This window comes from Bos grunniens, chromosome X (genome assembly GCF_055505025.1).
Source record: "Bos grunniens cultivar Pamir isolate PY7600 chromosome X, Bosgru_T2T1.0, whole genome shotgun sequence".
Classification (NCBI taxonomy): Eukaryota; Metazoa; Chordata; class Mammalia; order Artiodactyla; family Bovidae; genus Bos; species Bos grunniens.
In genome coordinates, this window is record NC_141194.1 from 101,016,548 (window position 1) to 101,033,525 (window position 16,978).

The 16,978-nt window shown below is 38.6% G+C and overlaps 1 protein-coding gene across 7 annotated transcripts in view; it reads right to left on the minus strand.

Annotated features, from left to right (window-relative positions):
* Window positions 1-16,978, minus strand: part of FAM133A (family with sequence similarity 133 member A) — a 72,700-nt gene that overhangs the window by 5,388 nt on the left and 50,334 nt on the right. Inside the window, exon 4 of one of the 7 annotated variants that reach the window (XM_086386941.1) lies at window positions 12,740-12,988. The exons of 5 other annotated variants lie outside the window; for them this stretch is intronic. The gene's annotated coding sequence lies outside the window, so the exon portion shown is untranslated. Of the gene's footprint in view, window positions 1-12,739; window positions 12,989-14,593; window positions 14,795-16,978 lie in introns of those variants that run through there. One more of the 7 variants, XM_086386940.1, reaches the window with a different exon arrangement.

Consider the following 16,978-nt stretch of genomic DNA (forward strand, 5'->3'; position numbering starts at 1 on the left):
AAGAAAAACACCAATACAGTATACTAATGCATATATATGGAATTTAGAAAGATGGTAATGATAACCCTGTATGCGAGACAGCAGAAGAGACACTGATGTATAGATCAGTCTTTTGGACTCTGGGAGAGGGAGAAGGTGGGATGATTTTGGAGAATGGCATTGAAACATGTATAATATATAAGAAACGAATCACCAGTTCAGGTTCGATGCAGGATACAGGATGTTTGGGGCTAGTGCACTGGGATGACCCATAGGGATGGTACGGGGAGGGAGGTGGGAGGGGAGTTCAGGATGGGGAACACGTGTACACCCGTGGCAGATTCATGTTGATGTATGGCAAAACCAATACAATATTGAAAGTAATTAGCCCTCAATTAAAATAAATAAATTTATATTAAAAATAAATAAAGTGTAAACTTGGAAAAAAATAAAAAATAAAATTTGGATTTACCTGAAAAAAAAATACGTGAAAAAAACAAAGAGACTTGAAAGATCACCGCATTTAGTGTTAATGGAGCCTAAAGCGAAAGAGGGCAGTAGCAGGAGGTGAGGCTGCATAGGAAGTAAATAGCCTGATCGTAGAGGCCTTCTTAGATCATTTTAACATCTTAGATTTTGTTCTATATTTGTTAGGAAGCCAACACAAAGTCTGAAGGGAAAGATAAGATATGTCACGGATTTTTATGTCAGTCTCCATCCTGACTTGACCCTTTAAGTCGACCTAATATACCTACCCACCATAAGCTCAATGCCACAGATTTTTACAGTTACTCTTGGTAATAGTTTCTGGATTTGATTTGTTCTGTTAACTTACTCTCCCTCCTCTTCAGTTCTCTTAAGTATTTTTGTCATTTTCCCTCTTACTGGAACCCAAAGGTCTGTCAAATATCATTGTTTCACATACTTGATCATCAAATGCCTTTAAGGATTTTAGTTCACATTCAATTGGTGGTTGTTTCCACTACTGCACACTTGAAATAGCATAATCCATTCTAATTACATTTCCTTGAAACTTAGTCTTAATATCATCTAGAAAGACAGGCAAAAACCAATTCACAAATGTTTGAATGAGATGCTGAGGTTTTAATTTATTCTATGGAACTTATAATGAAGCTAATGGGGAGACAGTGACTATTTTAAGCAAGAGAGTGATACGATCACGTTTGAGTATTTAAAAGACAATTTCTTACAGCACGAAAGATGAGCTGGAGGTAGGTAAACCTGAAGACAATGAGGTTAATTCAGGTATTCATACAGATAAGGGAAGAGTCTGAAATAAAAATAGTGGTATTATGAGTGAAAAAGGGGGAAATATGAGACATACTAAGGAGATTCTACTGCAATTAACGAGCAATTAGATACAAAGCATGAGGAAGAGAAAGGAATCTAGGGAAAGGTTCTGCCTTGTTGTAGTTCAGTCACTCAGTGTCCGACCCTTCGCAACATGATGGACTGCAGGACTGCAAGCTTCCCTATCCTTCAATATCTCCCGGTGTTTGCTCAAACTCACATCCATTGAGTTGGTGATGCTATTTAATCATCGTCCTCTGTCTCTCCCTTCTCCTCCTGCCCTCAATCTTTCCCAGCACCAGTCTTTTCCAATGAGTTGCCTCTTCACATCAGGTGGCCAAAGTATTGGAGCTTCAGCTTCAGCATCAGTCCTTCCCATGAATAGTCAGCGTTGACTTCTTTTAGAATTGACTGGTATGATCTCTTTGTAATCCAAGGGACTCTCAGCATTTCAAAAGCATCACTTCCTCGGTGGTCAGCCTTCTTTATGGTCCAACTCTCACATCTGTAACATTACAACAGGAAGAAACATAGCTTTGACTATATGGACTTTTGTCATCAAAGTGATGTCTCTGGTTTTTAACATGCTGTTTAGGTTTGTCATAGCTTTCCTTCCAAGGAGCAAAATGTCTTTAATTTCATGGCTGCAGTCACTATCCACAGTGATTTTTGAGTCCAAGAAAATAAAATCTATCATTATTTACAATTTTTCCAAATCTATTTGCCATGAAGTGATGAGACTGGATGCCATGATCTTAGTTTTCTGAATGTTGAATTTTAAGCCAGCTTTTTCACTCTCCTCTTTCACCCTCATCAAGAGGCTCTTCAGTTCCTCTTAGCTTTCTGCCATTAGAGTGGTATCATCTGAATACTTGAGGTGGTTGATATTTCTCCCGGCAATCATGAATCCAGCTTGTGATTCATCCAGCCTGGCATTTTGCATTATATACACTGCATAATACTTAAGCAGGTAACAATACACCTGCTTAAATAATCCTTTATTTATTGAATCCTTTTCAATCCAGCCTTGAAATAATCCTTTCCCAATTTTGAACCAGCCTGTTGTTCCATGTCTGGTTCTAGTTGTTGCTTCTTTACCTGCATACAGGTTTCTCAGGAGGCAGGTAGGGTGGTCTAGTATTCCAATCTCTTTAAAAAGTTTTCCACAGTTTGTTGTGATCCACACAGTTAAAGGCTGTAGCATAGTCAATGAAGTAGATGTTTTTTTTTCTGGAATCCCCTTGCTTTTTCTACGATCCAACAGATGTTACCAATTTGATCTCTGGTTCCTCTGCTTTTTCTGGCTTGTGAGACAAGATAAAAGGCCAATGACTGGATAATATAGGAAATTACATAGACTTTGAGTAAAGTTCTAGGTTCAATGTTAGATTTATAAAGCTTGAAACATGTGAATGAACCTACATGTAGGAAATTGGATGTATGGGTGATAAAACTCTGGAATGTGACCTGAGTTAGAGATACAGGATTGGCAGTCACTGCGTGATGGCTAAAGTCATGAGAGAAAATTAAATAACCTTGAGGGAATATTTCATATGAAAAAAAGGTTTGAGCACTGGTTCCAAATGAAAAACACACAAGGGGCTGGCAGAGAAAGTAAAACTTACAAAGAAGACATCAGAAAATTAGCCAGAGTGGTAAGAGCTACAGCAGTATCAGAAAATAAAGTAGGGTTACAGAAAGACAGTGGGGAGAGTAACATTTCAAGGTGAGGGCAATCATCCTTAAAGGTTCATAAATTTCACTTGAGGGATTTCTAAACATTAAAATTTGAGGAAAAAACCTAAATGCTCATCAAGAACAAACAGGTTGTATGAATTATAGTACACACATACAGAAAGTTCACCAATGTAACTACTGGTTATCTCTGCATATGAGAAGGCATTATTTCCTTTTGTAAGTTTTCCTATACTATTTATACTTTTTTACAATGAGCAGGTATTAAGTTTAACTTTTAAAAAATCCAGAAAAAAATGATGTTATGGACAACTATACTAAGTCAAATAGGTCAAATAAGATAAAATCTGAAAATGCCCATTATATTTGACTGTCAAGAAATTATTGGTAACTTTTGCTAACACAATTTCAATTAGTTAGGGCAGAGACCAGTTGACAGAGGGTTAAAGAGTAAACTGGAGGTGAGAAATTACAGACATAGGGTATGTGTTAGTTGGTCTGTCATTTCTGACTCTTTGCAACCCCATGGAGTGCAGCCTGCCAGGCTCCTCTGTCCATGGAATTCTCCAGGCAAGAATACTTGAGTGGGTAGCCATTCCCTTTTCCAGGGGGTCTTCCTGACTCAGAGATTGAACCTGTGTTTCCTGCATTGCAGGCAGATTGTTTACCAGCTGAGCCACCAGTGAAGCCCAAAGAGAGATGAAGAATTTTCAAAAAATGATTTTTTCCTCATGTTTGTTTTTATCACAGAAGAAACTTAAACATATTTAGAGGCCGATGATGTTTAAATACAAAGACTTTAAAGAAGACAGGAAAGAGAGGCAATAATTCTTTGTGGCAAAACCATAGAAGAAACAGAGAGGAATCAAAGGCATAGTTGGAGGATCTCCCTTCTTGAAAGAGCAGAGGAAAAGAATAAAGAGTATTGGTATAGTTTTTTTTTCTTTCTTTTGTTAGTGACAGGGAAGATGAAAGGGGGAAATTTGAAGCATTTCTCACATAAAGCCTTCATTTTCACTCAATCATACATGCCAAGATCATCTGCTACGATTGACAGGTTGAGATAGCATAGGAGTTTTGAGAACAATAGTTACAATTTGGAATAATACCAGACAAGTGTTGTGGGAGGCCTTCAGACTTGCAGAATCTGTGTGCTCTTTTCTCAGAAGATAATACTGAGAAAAAAAAAAATAACAGCAACAAAGTCTCCTGCTCAAGTACTCTGTCTTAAAAGTACTGTGGCTTACTTTCTGTTTCTATTTTAGAAGAGAAACTTTATTTTCTTTATCTCTATTCATTTGTACTAAGTATGCTGATTTTGTATAAATAATGGATACAAACTGTAACAGCCTTTCTCATTATCTAAGTATTATAACAATTATCCGTTCATTCATTTTTATAGCAACTCCCATTTGATCATCTATTATGCACCAGATACTATGCTATATCCCATGGAGATTATGATCTAGTAAAGGTAAAAGTCATTATACAAATATCAAACAAGTGAGTATTAATTATAATCATGATTAGAATGATAAAGGAAAAGCACAGGACACTATGAATAATAGGTGAACTAACTTAGAATAGAAGGTCAACTCTGAGATACTAACATACAATTAACATGTAATCTGAGACCTGATGGATAAATTAGAGCTAGCCAGATGAAGGTGTGGAGAAGGCAATGGCAACCCACTCCAGTACTCTTGCCTGGAAAATCCCATGGACAGAGGAGCCTGGTAGGCTACAGTCCATGGAGTCTCTAAGAGTCGGACACGACTGAGCGAATTCACTTTCACTTTTCACTTTCATGCGTTGGAGAAGGAAATGGGAACCCACTACAGTGTTCTTGCCTGGAGAATCCCAGGGACAGGGGAGCCAGGTGGGCTGCCCTCTATGAGGTCACACAGAGTCAGACACAACTGAAGCAACTTAGCAGCAGCAGCAGCAGCAGCAGATGAAGGTGACTAAAGAGTAAAGGAGTAATAAAAGAGCCAAAGTTGACTGTATGTTCCAATCACAAGGAATATCAGATGCTAAGGCCCTAAGGTGAAAAGGAAAAGCCAAATGCAATGCATATATTCACATTACTACACTGTTGTAAACCAGATATCATATCCACTTCTCCATGTTAAAAGTGACCATTTTTCACTGAACATGCTCAGGTGAAAGTCAATATGAATTCAAATTACTTAAAAGCATATTTTAATGTTTCACAGTCTTAATTTCAATTGTCACTATCATTAAGGCTAGTTATTTTAAAGAGCTACTCTATTTTACAAATCATTTCATTCAATTTTTAATGATATATCAAACTGTAGGCAACATACTCTCTCTCACAGACATAGGAACTTCAGCTGAAAAATCTTTGCAAATAGTTGGCAACAGCTCTGAGACTTTACCCCACGTCCGACGTCAGGGGTGGTGGCCAAGAGGAGCTACCCCACGTCCAAGGTCAGGGGTGGCAGCTGAGAGGAGCTACCCCACGTCCCAGGTAAGGGGCGGCGGCCGTGAGGAGCTATCCCCTGCCCAAGGCCAGGGGTGGCAGGCAGGAGGGGCTGCCCCATGCCCAAGGCCAGGTGTGGCAGTTGGGAGGAACAACCCTGCCGGGAGCCGGTGAGGCATTCCGCTCATGACAAAGGTCATGAGGAAGGAGGCTCGGCATACGCAAAGGCGGGATCGAGCCTCAGGAGTCCGCCCGGATATTCTCGAGCATTTTCCCCCCCAAAAACCAGAGTCTGCCTACTTTATTGCTTTGTGCTCTCACCTCTGACTTTACTGGGGGCTGTCCCCCACCACCATCTCGCTCTCTTTGTCAAAGAGTTAACTTACAGCTCCAATTAATAAAGTTCCTGGGCAATTAGGAGTGTTTAAATCCAAACCCCTCAGATGGCTCTCTAACTCGCCTGACAAGTTTACCCGGACTCCTGCAGCTATGCATACGATTGTTTACAGTCTCCTAGCCTCCAGAGGCACGGGAAGCTTAAGATATTCAAATAGCTTAGAGCCTCTCAGAGAGTTAGAAACTGTCAGAATAAGACTAGTAAAGGATTTCATTGATGAGTCAATGTTTGTTGCCAAGTTTTCACATCCCCTGAATTGTATCCTTGAATGTGTATTAATTAATATAGTTGGTATGTAGAAAAAATAAGTAGTGGCCTTGGTGTTAGTAACTTTAGACCCTTAAGGTAATAAATTATTTTCTTTGTTGTAAACCCATTACACATCCGCCCTATAGGAATGCAATTTTATCTTTGGAAGATGGCGCCAAACCTTAAAATAATAACTCTTAGAGAAAATAAGTCTTTGTTGATAAGTTCTTGTCAAGAGTCATAAAATGTTAGTAGGCCTTCTGGCCAGAAGATGATGTAAATCACCTAAACCATTTGTATACGATAAATTTGCAGGAAAGAAACCCTGGTTTTTGATAAGAATCAAAGACTGCTGACTTTGCATCCCCTATTATCCTCTATGTGTAACTTAGGGTATAAAAGCCCCTGTTAAAAATAAAGCTACGGGCCTTGCTCACCAATGCTTGGTCTCCCCATGTCATTCTTTCCTTTAACTTCCGGCTGAAGTCTCCATCTGGAGCGTGGATATCCTCTGCGACCACTTATTCGCCTGGGCTTCTAAGACCCACTCGAGAAGGTGTCTAAGGTGGGGCACCTTCCGCTATTCGAGAGGGCGCCTGTGGCCTCCGTGGTCAGAGCTAACCTGGTGTCATGGGTTATATTGATTTTCCGCGTAAACCAAGCTACTCAGCCTCTTTTCTCCACTGAATTTTCCTACTGAGCTATCCTCATTCTATTACTCTTTATATCTCTAATTACCATTTGAATAGGTCGCCGACGCCGTCTCCCCTTCGAATACCCTGGATCAGCCAGGGCTGGTCCTCGGCACAACCCCACATCCAAGGAGCCATGGCTGAATGGGAACAGGAGGGCCTAGAGGAGCCTTGACCACATTCAAGGTCAGGAGGGGCAGTGGTGAACTGATACCCCTCATCTAAGGTAAGGAGCAGTAGCTGCGCTTTGCTGGAACAGCCGTGAAGAGATACCCCACGTCCAAAGTAAGAGAAACCCAAGTAGGATGGGAGGTGTTGCAAGAGGGCATCAGAGGCAAGACACACGGAAAACATAATCACAGAAAACTAGTCACTCTGATCACACTAGGACCACAGACTTGTCTAACTCAATGAAACGAAGCCATGCTCTGTGGGGCAACCCAAGACAGGCAGGTCATGGCGGAGAGGTCTGACAGAATGTGGTCCACTGGAGAAGGGAATGGCAAACCACTTCAGTATCCTTGCCTTGAGAACCCCATGAACATTATGAAAAAGCAAAATGATGGGATACTGAAGAGGAACTCCCCAGGTCAGTAGGTGCCCAATATGCTACTGGAGATCAGTGGAGAAATAACTCCAGAAAGAATGAAGGGATGGAGTCAAAGCAAAAACAATACCCAGCTGTGGAAGTGACTGGTGATAGAAGCAAGGTCCGATGCTGTAAAGAGCAATATTGGATAGGAACCTGGAATGTTAGGTCCATGAATCAAGGCAAATTGGAAGTGGTCAAACAAGAGATGGCAAGAGTGAACGTCAACATTCTAGGAATCAGTGAACTAAAATGGACTGGAATGGGTGAATTTAACTAAGATGACCATTATATCTACTACTGTGGGCAGGAATCCCTCAGAAGAAATGGAGTAGCCATCACGGTCAACAAAAGAGTCCAAAATGCAGTACTTGGATGCAATCTCAAAAACGACAAAATGATCTCTGTTCATTTCCAAGGCAAACCATTCAATATCACAATAATCCAAGTCTATGCCCCAGCCAGTAATGCTGAAGAAGCTGAAGTGGAACAGTTCTATGAAGACATACAAGACCTTTGAGAACTAACACCCAAAAGAGATGTCCTTTTCATTATAGGGGACTGGAATGCAAAAGTAGGAAGTCAAGAAACACCTGGAGTAACAGGCAAATTTGGCCTTGGAATACAGAATGAAGCAGGGCAAAGGCTAATAGAGTATTGCCAAGAGAATTCACTGGTCATAGCAAACACCCTCTTCCAATGACACAAGAGAAGACTCTACACATGGACATCACCAGATGGTCAACACCTAAATCAGACTGATTATATTCTTTGCAGCCAAGGATGGGGAAGCTCTATACAGTCAACAAAAACAAGACCAGGGGCTGACTGTGGCTCAGATCATGAACTCCTCATTGCCAAATTCAGACTTAAATTGAAGAATGTAGCGAAAACCATTAGACCATTCAGGTATGACCTAAATCAAATCCCTTATGATTTTACAGTGGAAGTGAGAAATAAATGTAAGGGACTAGATCTGATAGAGTGCCTGATGAACTGTGGACTGAGGTTCATGACATTGTACAGGAGACAGGGATCAAGACGATACCCATGGAAAAGTAATGCAAAAAAGCAAAATGGCTTCCTGAAGAGGCCTTACAAATAGCTTTGAAACGAAGACAAGTGAAAAGCAAAGGGGAAAAGGAAAGATACAAGCATCTGAATGCAGATTTCCAAAGAATAGCAAGAAGAGATAAGAAAGCCTTCCTCAGCAATCAGTGCAAAGAAATAGAGGAAAACAAAAGAATGGAAAAGACTAGAGATCTCTTAAAGAAAATTAAAGATATCAAGGGAACATTTCATGCAAAGATGGGCTCGACAAAGGACAGAAATGGTATGGACCTAAGAGAAGCAGAAGATATTAAGAAGAGGTGGCAATAATACACAGAAGAACTGTATAAAAAAGATCTTCATGACCAAGATAATCACGATGGTATGATCACTCACCTAGAGCCAGACATCCTGGAATGTGAAGTCAAGTGGGCCTTAGAAAGCATCACTACTAACAAAGCTCCTGAAAGATGATGCTGTGAAAGTGCTACACTCAATATGCCAGCAAATTTGGAAAACTCTGTAGAGGCCACAGGAATGGAAAAGGTCAGTTTTCATTTCAATCTCAAAGAATGGCAATGCCAAAGAATGATCAAACTACCGCACAATTGCACTCATCTCACACACTAGGAAAGTAATGCTCAAATATCTCCAAGCCAAGCTTCAGCAGTACATGAACCGTGAACTTCCAGATCTTCAGCTGGTTTCAGAAAAGGCAGAGGAACCAGAGATCAAATTTCCAACATCCGCTGGATCATTGAAAAATGCAAGAGAGTTCCAGAAAAACATCTATTTCTGCTTTATTGACCCTGCCAAAGCCTTTGACTGTGTGGATCACAATAAACTGTGGAAAATTCTGAAAGAGATGGGAATACCAGCCACCTGACCTGCCTCTTGAGAAACCTATATGCAGGAAGCAACAGTTAGAACTGGACATGGAACAACAGACTGGTTCCAAATAGGAAAAGGAGTACGTCAAGGCTGTATATTGTCACCCTATTTAAATTTAACTTATATGCAGAGTATATCATGAGAAACGCTGGGCTGGATGAAGCACAAGCTAGAATCAAGACTGCCGGGAGAAATATCAATAACCTCAGATATGCAGATGACACCACCCTTATGGCAGAAAGTGAAGAGGAACTAAAAAGCCTCTTGATGAAAGTGAAAGAGGAGAGTGAAAAGGTTAGCTTAAAGCTCAACATTCAGAAAACGAAGACCATGGCATCTGGTCCCATCACTTCATGGGAAATAGATGGGGAAACAGTGGGAACAGTGTCAGACTTTATTTCTTGGGGCTCCAAAATCACTACAGATGGTGACTGCAGCCATGGCACGGGTAGGGAGGAGGGAGGGGGTTCAGGATGGGTAACGCGTGTATACCTGTGGAGGATTCATGTTGATGTATGGCAAAACCAATACAATATTGCAAACTAATTAATCTCCAATTAAAATAAATAAATTTATATTTAAAAAAATAAAATAAAAGATGCTTACTCCTTGGAAGGAACAACCTAGATAGCATATTGAAAAGCAGAGACATTACTTTGCCAACAAAGGTTCGTCTAGTCAAGGCTATGATTTTTCCAGTGGTCATGTATGGATGTGAGAGTTGGACTGTGAAGAAAGCTGAGTGCTGTAGAATTGATGATTTTGAATTATGGTGTTGGAGAAGACTCTTGAGAGTCCCTTGGACTGCAAGGATATCCAACCAGTCCATTCTAAAGGAGATCAGCCCCAGGTGTTCTTTGGAAGGAATGATGCTAAAGCTGAAACTCCAGTACTTTGGCCACCTCATGCGAATAGTTTCCTCATTGGAAAAGACTCTGATGCTGGGAGGGATTGAGGGCAGGAGGAGAAGGGACGACAGAGGATGAGATGGCTGCATGGCATCACCGACTCAATGGACGTGAGTTTGAGTGAACTCCGGGATTTGGTGATGGGACAGGGAGGCCTGGCATGCTGTGATTCATGGGGTCGAAAAGAGTCAGACACGACTGAGCCACTGAACTGAACTGAACTGAGACTTTAAAACACCCAACTCTTCTGCAAAGCTCTGGAAATTTAGATGCAGCCTCTATCAAAGAAAATTAATGTTCTTTATTACCACTAGTTAATGTAAGTTTAAATATCATGCTGCTGAAATAAATGCCTCGTAAACCTACTTAAAGGCTTTAAGATTACAATGAGTCTACTATGTTATAAAATAATGATAATCATATGCACATATGCTAGCAAAGTGATGCTCAAATGTATCCAAGCCAGGCTTCAACAGTACATGAACTGTGAGCTTACAGATATTCAAGATGGATTTAGAAAAGGCAGAGGAACCAGAGATCAAGTTGCCAACATCGCTGGATCATCAAAAAAGCAAAAGAGTTCCAGAAAAACATCTACTTATCCTTTATTGACAATGCCAAAGCCTTTGATTTTGTAGATCACAACAAACTGAGGAAAATTCTTAAAGAGATGGGAACACCAGACCACCTGACCTGCCTCCTGAGAAATCTGTATGCAGGTCAAGAAGCAACAGTGAGAACTGGACATGGAACAACAGACTGCTTCCAAATCCTGAAAGGAGATGTCAAGGCTATATATTGTCACTCTGCGTATTTAACGTATATGAGGAGTACATCATGAGAAATGCTGGACTGGATGAAGCACAAGCTGGAATCAAGATTGGCAGGAGAAATATCAATAACCTCAGACATGCAGATGACACCAAACTTATGAAAGAAAGCAAAGAAGAACTAAAGAGCCTCTTGAGGAAAGTGAAAGAGGAGAGTGAAAAAGTTGGCTTAAAGCTCAACATTCAGAAAACTAAGATCATGGCATCTGGTCCCATTACTTCATGGCAAATAGATGGGGAAACAGTGAAAACAGTGGCAGACTTTATTTTTGGGGCCTCCAAAATCACTGCAGATGGTGACTGCAGCCATGAAATTAAAAGACGCTTACTCCTTGGAAGGAAACTTATGAGCAACCTAGATAGCATATTAAAAAGCAGAGACACTACTTTGCCAACAAAGGTCTGTCTAGTCAAAGCTATAGTTTTTCCAGTAGTCATGTACAGATGTGAGAGTTGGACTATAAAGAAAGCTGAGCGCTGAAGAATTGATGCTTTTGAACTGTGGTGTTGGAGAAGATTCTTGCGAGTCCCTTGGACTGCAAGGAGATCCAACCAGTCCATCCTAAAGGAAATCAGTCCTGAACATTCATTGGAAGGACTGATCTTGAAGCTGAAACTCCAATACTTTGGCCACCTGATGTGAAGAACTGGCTCCTTTGAAAAGACCCTGATGCTGGGAAAGATTGAGGACAGCAGGAGAAGGGGATGACAGAGGATGAGATAGTTGGATTGTATCACTGACTCAACGGACATGCGTTTGAGCAAACTCCAGGTGCTGGTGATGGACAGGGAGGCCTGGTGTGCTGCAGTCCATGGGGTTGCAAAGAGTCAGACACAACTGATAATTGAACTGACTGACATGAGATATGCACATATATACATACATATATACTACCAATACCTTTAATTATCATTATATTCTGCTATTTCATACTGACTGATAATATAGTGTATTGTCAGTTTTATGGAATTCACGGGGACGTTTAATGATATTTGACAATTTCCTGAAAATACTAGTTTTAGCAAGTATATATAAAATGATATCTTTCTTCTAAGTAAAACTCAAGCAACAACACATTCTATTCTAGTTGGCAACATGACTGTTCTGAGGGAGAAACTATCCCTTATTTTGACTGGAATCAACATGATACAAAGCTGTGCTATGTTAAAAGCCTTCACTTCAGGTGAATTCCCTCTGGCATAGCTGTGTCATGGCACTTTTGTCATTCCAGGGAAAAGGTGTAGAATCTGAAATACTGCCTCTATTTCTGTCTACAGAATTGTCAAATGGCAAGGGATCAGTCTCTAATATCTTAATGATCATACCAGGAAGTTTAGAGCAGCAATAAAATATTGCAGATACAAGACATAAAATGGAAAAGAAAGGCTATGAGAGGATAAAGTTTTAAGTATAACTTTTAGCTAATTGTTTATTTTAAAGAAATGAGTACTTCACCATCTTACTTATCTTAATATAGTAATATATTTTGGATTTTATATTCAGAAAAACAAATCATTGTTATTATTTAGCTTTTATGATGATGAAGTAAAATGTTTTTTAAAACAAACTTTCTGTTTTAGAATATCTTTAGATTTATAATAAAGTTGCAAGTAAAGAATCTTTTGCATCTAGTTTTCTTATTGATAATATCTTACATTACTATGTACATTTGCCACAACTAATGAACCAATACTGACACATTCATACTAACTAAAGTCTATTCTTTATTCAAATTTCCTTAGTTTTTAAGTTAATATCCTTTTTCTGTTCCAGGAATCCATCCAGTATACCATATAACATTTAGTAATCATGTCTCCCAGGCTCTTCTAGACTGGCAGTTAGTCAGAATTTTCTTCGTTGAGAGGAGTATTGATCAGATGTTGATTTTTCAGGACACTCTTCAATTTGGGTTTGTCTGAGGTTTTTCTCATGTTTAGAATTAGACTGCAAGTTCTTGGAAGAAAGAACACAAGTCAAAAACCATTCTCACTGCATTACATTGAGGGTACACGTGTAGGTGACTTATCATTGATGTTAATGTTGATCACAAGACTGAGGTAGTGAATGTTTGCCAGCTTTTTCCACTGCAAGATCATACTCTGTTTCCATACTGCACTCTTTGAAAGGATGTCACTACGTGCAATCCACACTTAAGTAATGTAGATTTATGCTCTACCTCCTTGATGGGAAATAGCTACATAAAATATTTGAAGTTCTTTTGTATGGGAGATTTGATCACTGTATCAGTATAAATCATGAGTATTAAGTTTATACTTTGGGCAATATTTCAATACTACTTTACTTATTTTGTTGTTGAAATTATTTCAGCATTGGCCTTCAGGGGCTCTTTTAGTTGGCTTCTGTATCCTTTTGACACACTCTTATCATTTTGTCTCCTAAATACTTCCTTACTTTCTGATTCTACAAGACACTCTAGGATCATCTTGTATATCCTCTGCATTAGCCCCCATTGGAATATTGCTGCTTCTGGACTCTTTCAGCAGACAGAGCTAGGACATAGGAAATTATTTTAATTTATTCAGTCACATACTAAGCTTGAACTAAGTACCTGGCACTTGGATGACACATATAAATTATTTGGAGATGGAACACAAAACACTGTGATTACTATAATGTGGCATCTAGGTGACATGACTGACTCATCATCAATAGAGTCCATATCATGGTTATTTCTCAACTAGTAGGAATGGCACTCTCCTGCATATATTTCTGAAAATGTTTGAAAATTCTGAGTATAGTTAAAGAAAAGAGCAAAGGCCCTCAGAAGAACAACTTTGCCCCTTTAACATTTTGCCCTAGTCAAGAAGCCATGAACAAAATAACAGACACTCTGTAGAAAACCATTATATATATATATATATAAATATATTATAAATATATATACTAATAATATATAATATATTTATATATAGTATATAGTGTTATATAATTATTATATAATATAATTATATAATGCCATTATATATTATATATAATATATAATAATACATATAATGTACATATAATATATACACACACACACACACACACCCCCCCCAAATTCAACTAAGCATTTGCCCAAAAAGTACTTATTTTGTCAGTGCACTTGATAAGTTTTGGATGCTCACTAATGACTTTCTTGAGTCTTCTTTGACAACAGATTTTGCCCTGTTGTGTGTGTTTAGATGTGGTAACTCATGATTATACATACGCAACCAAAACATCCTAGGACCACTGAAAATTCAAGTTCCTCTACACAAGGGATCACCTTACATGAACCAGTGCTAACTGAATACTAGTTCCTTTCCATCTGTGTGATATTACTTCTATTAAAAATACTCCTCAAGTAAGGTTTGCCACATCTTTTCTCCCCATTGTCCCAATTTCTATTTAATAAATAAGTTTTATGTAAACCCTTGACAAGATACTTCAAGTCACAAAGCTTGTCTGTGTTTTTCAGCACTGAACATATATAATCAATTTCACTCACATCTGACCAGTCATGCAAATGGAATATAACTCATATATTAGAAGTTCAAAGTGAGATAGACTTGTGCCTTTCATTTATTCCTTATAATTTTATTTACATTTTCTGTTAAAAGTGATATATTTTATATAAGAGAATCATGAGATGCTTATTGAGGCAATGCACTGTGAATCCAAACTCAGTTGTAGTTTAAAATCTGTCAACTTTTCCCTGGATCTAGTTGTGCCAGGATACACTTGTCAGCTCTTCCAACAACATATGAAAGATAAGTCCTAAGCATAGGAAGCAAACCAAGGAAGCTATTATTTCACCAGGGAACACAGTTCAAAACACATTTATTTATGCACAGCTTTAAATAGCTTTAGTTGTTTTTTCAGCTATCAATGCTTCAATTACTACCTTCTGTACTCTGCCACTGTTACATGAATTTTTTAAAGTATATTTCTAAAAACAGAATAGATAATTTGATGCAATGTGTACATATGAATATACTGGCTATAAACTAAAAGTAGCATAGCTAGGTGCATTTACATGAGTCACCTCTCATCTCACAAATGACTACATATGCAAATTTCCTAAAAATTCAAAGGCCAGATCATACAGACTTGTTATAATAACTAACTTATAAATGCTTATTTGAAACAATAATGAGGAATACTGAAAAGCATTGGAAAGTGTGAAAACTTGTATTAATAATAAGTTTAGTATGCTGGACTTGCCTGATTTGTAAAACCATGTGAAATAAATAACTCGGTATTCATCTCAAGGGGGAGAAAACTTAGTTTTCAATTCCAAGAAAAACACTAAGGAAGAGTTGGCTTGATGAAGGCATATAAAGTATTTTAGGAAAATTCACTAGGCAGGCTGTTTAACTTCACTGATGCAGCAATCATCATTAGAATTCAGTATCATTATAGAGGTGAAGGACCAGTTTCCCTATTAACTTACTGAGTGCTCTCAGACAAATTACATAACCTCTCTGTGTCTCAGTTTTCAATCCTGTCACCTGTTCCCAGGTTCAAATGAAATATTTTTTGGCCATAGTCTGAAAAGTATTAAAGTCTATATAAATGTAGACTTGATATTCCTATGACTACTTCCACCAATCATGTAATAATGATTACAATTATTCAGTATTCACCACGAATGGGTGTTGTTCCAAGTGGTCTACATGGATTATCTCATTGAATTCTCACTACTTCATGAAGTAGATGCTATTATTTTCCCATCTGACAGATGAGCAAAGTCAGTCTCAGGAAGGTTAAATAATTTTTCCAATGTCTGATAGTAGTAGAGCCAATATTGGACCCCTGGAAGCCTGATTTAAAGCCTGCATTATTAAAGAATGTTATATTAATAGCATGAAAAATGGCTACAAATTCTAGCTGAGGACTCTAATGAAAATATGATGATTATTTGTAGCTATACATCTATCCCTTAAGTTCAGAAGGTCATAGGACAAATGCTCCCTTGAAAGAGCAGGAAAGTGTCTAATGTTAACAAAATTTAAATTGGTTGATAATATCAGTTTCTACAAATTGGCACAACCTGTAGCAGATGTTCTATTAATTGCCATATTAATCTAGAATTTTCAGATACATGAAGCATAAATCTTTCTTGGATGTTGGAGAATAGCTTAAACTAGTCAATGTGTTTTTATGCATAACCATGTGGTGGATACAACTAACTTTAATGATAATGAAGTAACTTGGGAAACTAGAAATGTATAGAAAACTCAAAAACACCATTTCACTCACTATTTTCATTTCTTTCTTTACCCAACCTGGTTAACAGAGTTCCTAAAATGGACTGATTTAAGTTTTCCCATCTCTCTTCACATCTGCAAGTATGGGGATGCTTAAGGAACAGTGTTAATTATAATCAGCAAAAAGCAAATGGAAACTATTCAAATCAGCCTGGATAATCTATAAATTACTAAGAGTTTCTTCCCTTTACAGTCCAGATTGTGTGTGAAAGTCGCTCAGTCATGTCACTCTTTGAGACCCCATGAACTATACGAATTCTCCAGGCCAGAATACTGGAGTGGGTAGCTGTTCCTTTCTCCAGGGGATCTTCCCAACCCAGGGATCGAACCCTGGTCTCCTGCATTGCAGGCGGATTCATTACCAGCTGAGTCACCAGAGAAGTGCACAGTCCAGATTACTTATTACCTGTCTCTGTCCCTTTGCATAGCTATTTGTGTTCCTGCCATGTATATGTAGAATGTCACTTGTAATTTCCTTTTCCCTCACTGGATTGCAGATTCCTAAAGAGTAAAGACTGTAGTACGGCCCAGATTATCATGCTCTCTATCCACTACTTTCACAGATATTCTGAGTCAAAGAATTTGCTAACCTGATATTTAACATGTCATATCAGTTATTTTTACCTATTTGTCATATCATTGCCAGCAACAGTTATCATGCAGTAGTCAAGAATATAGGAAATTTCCACAC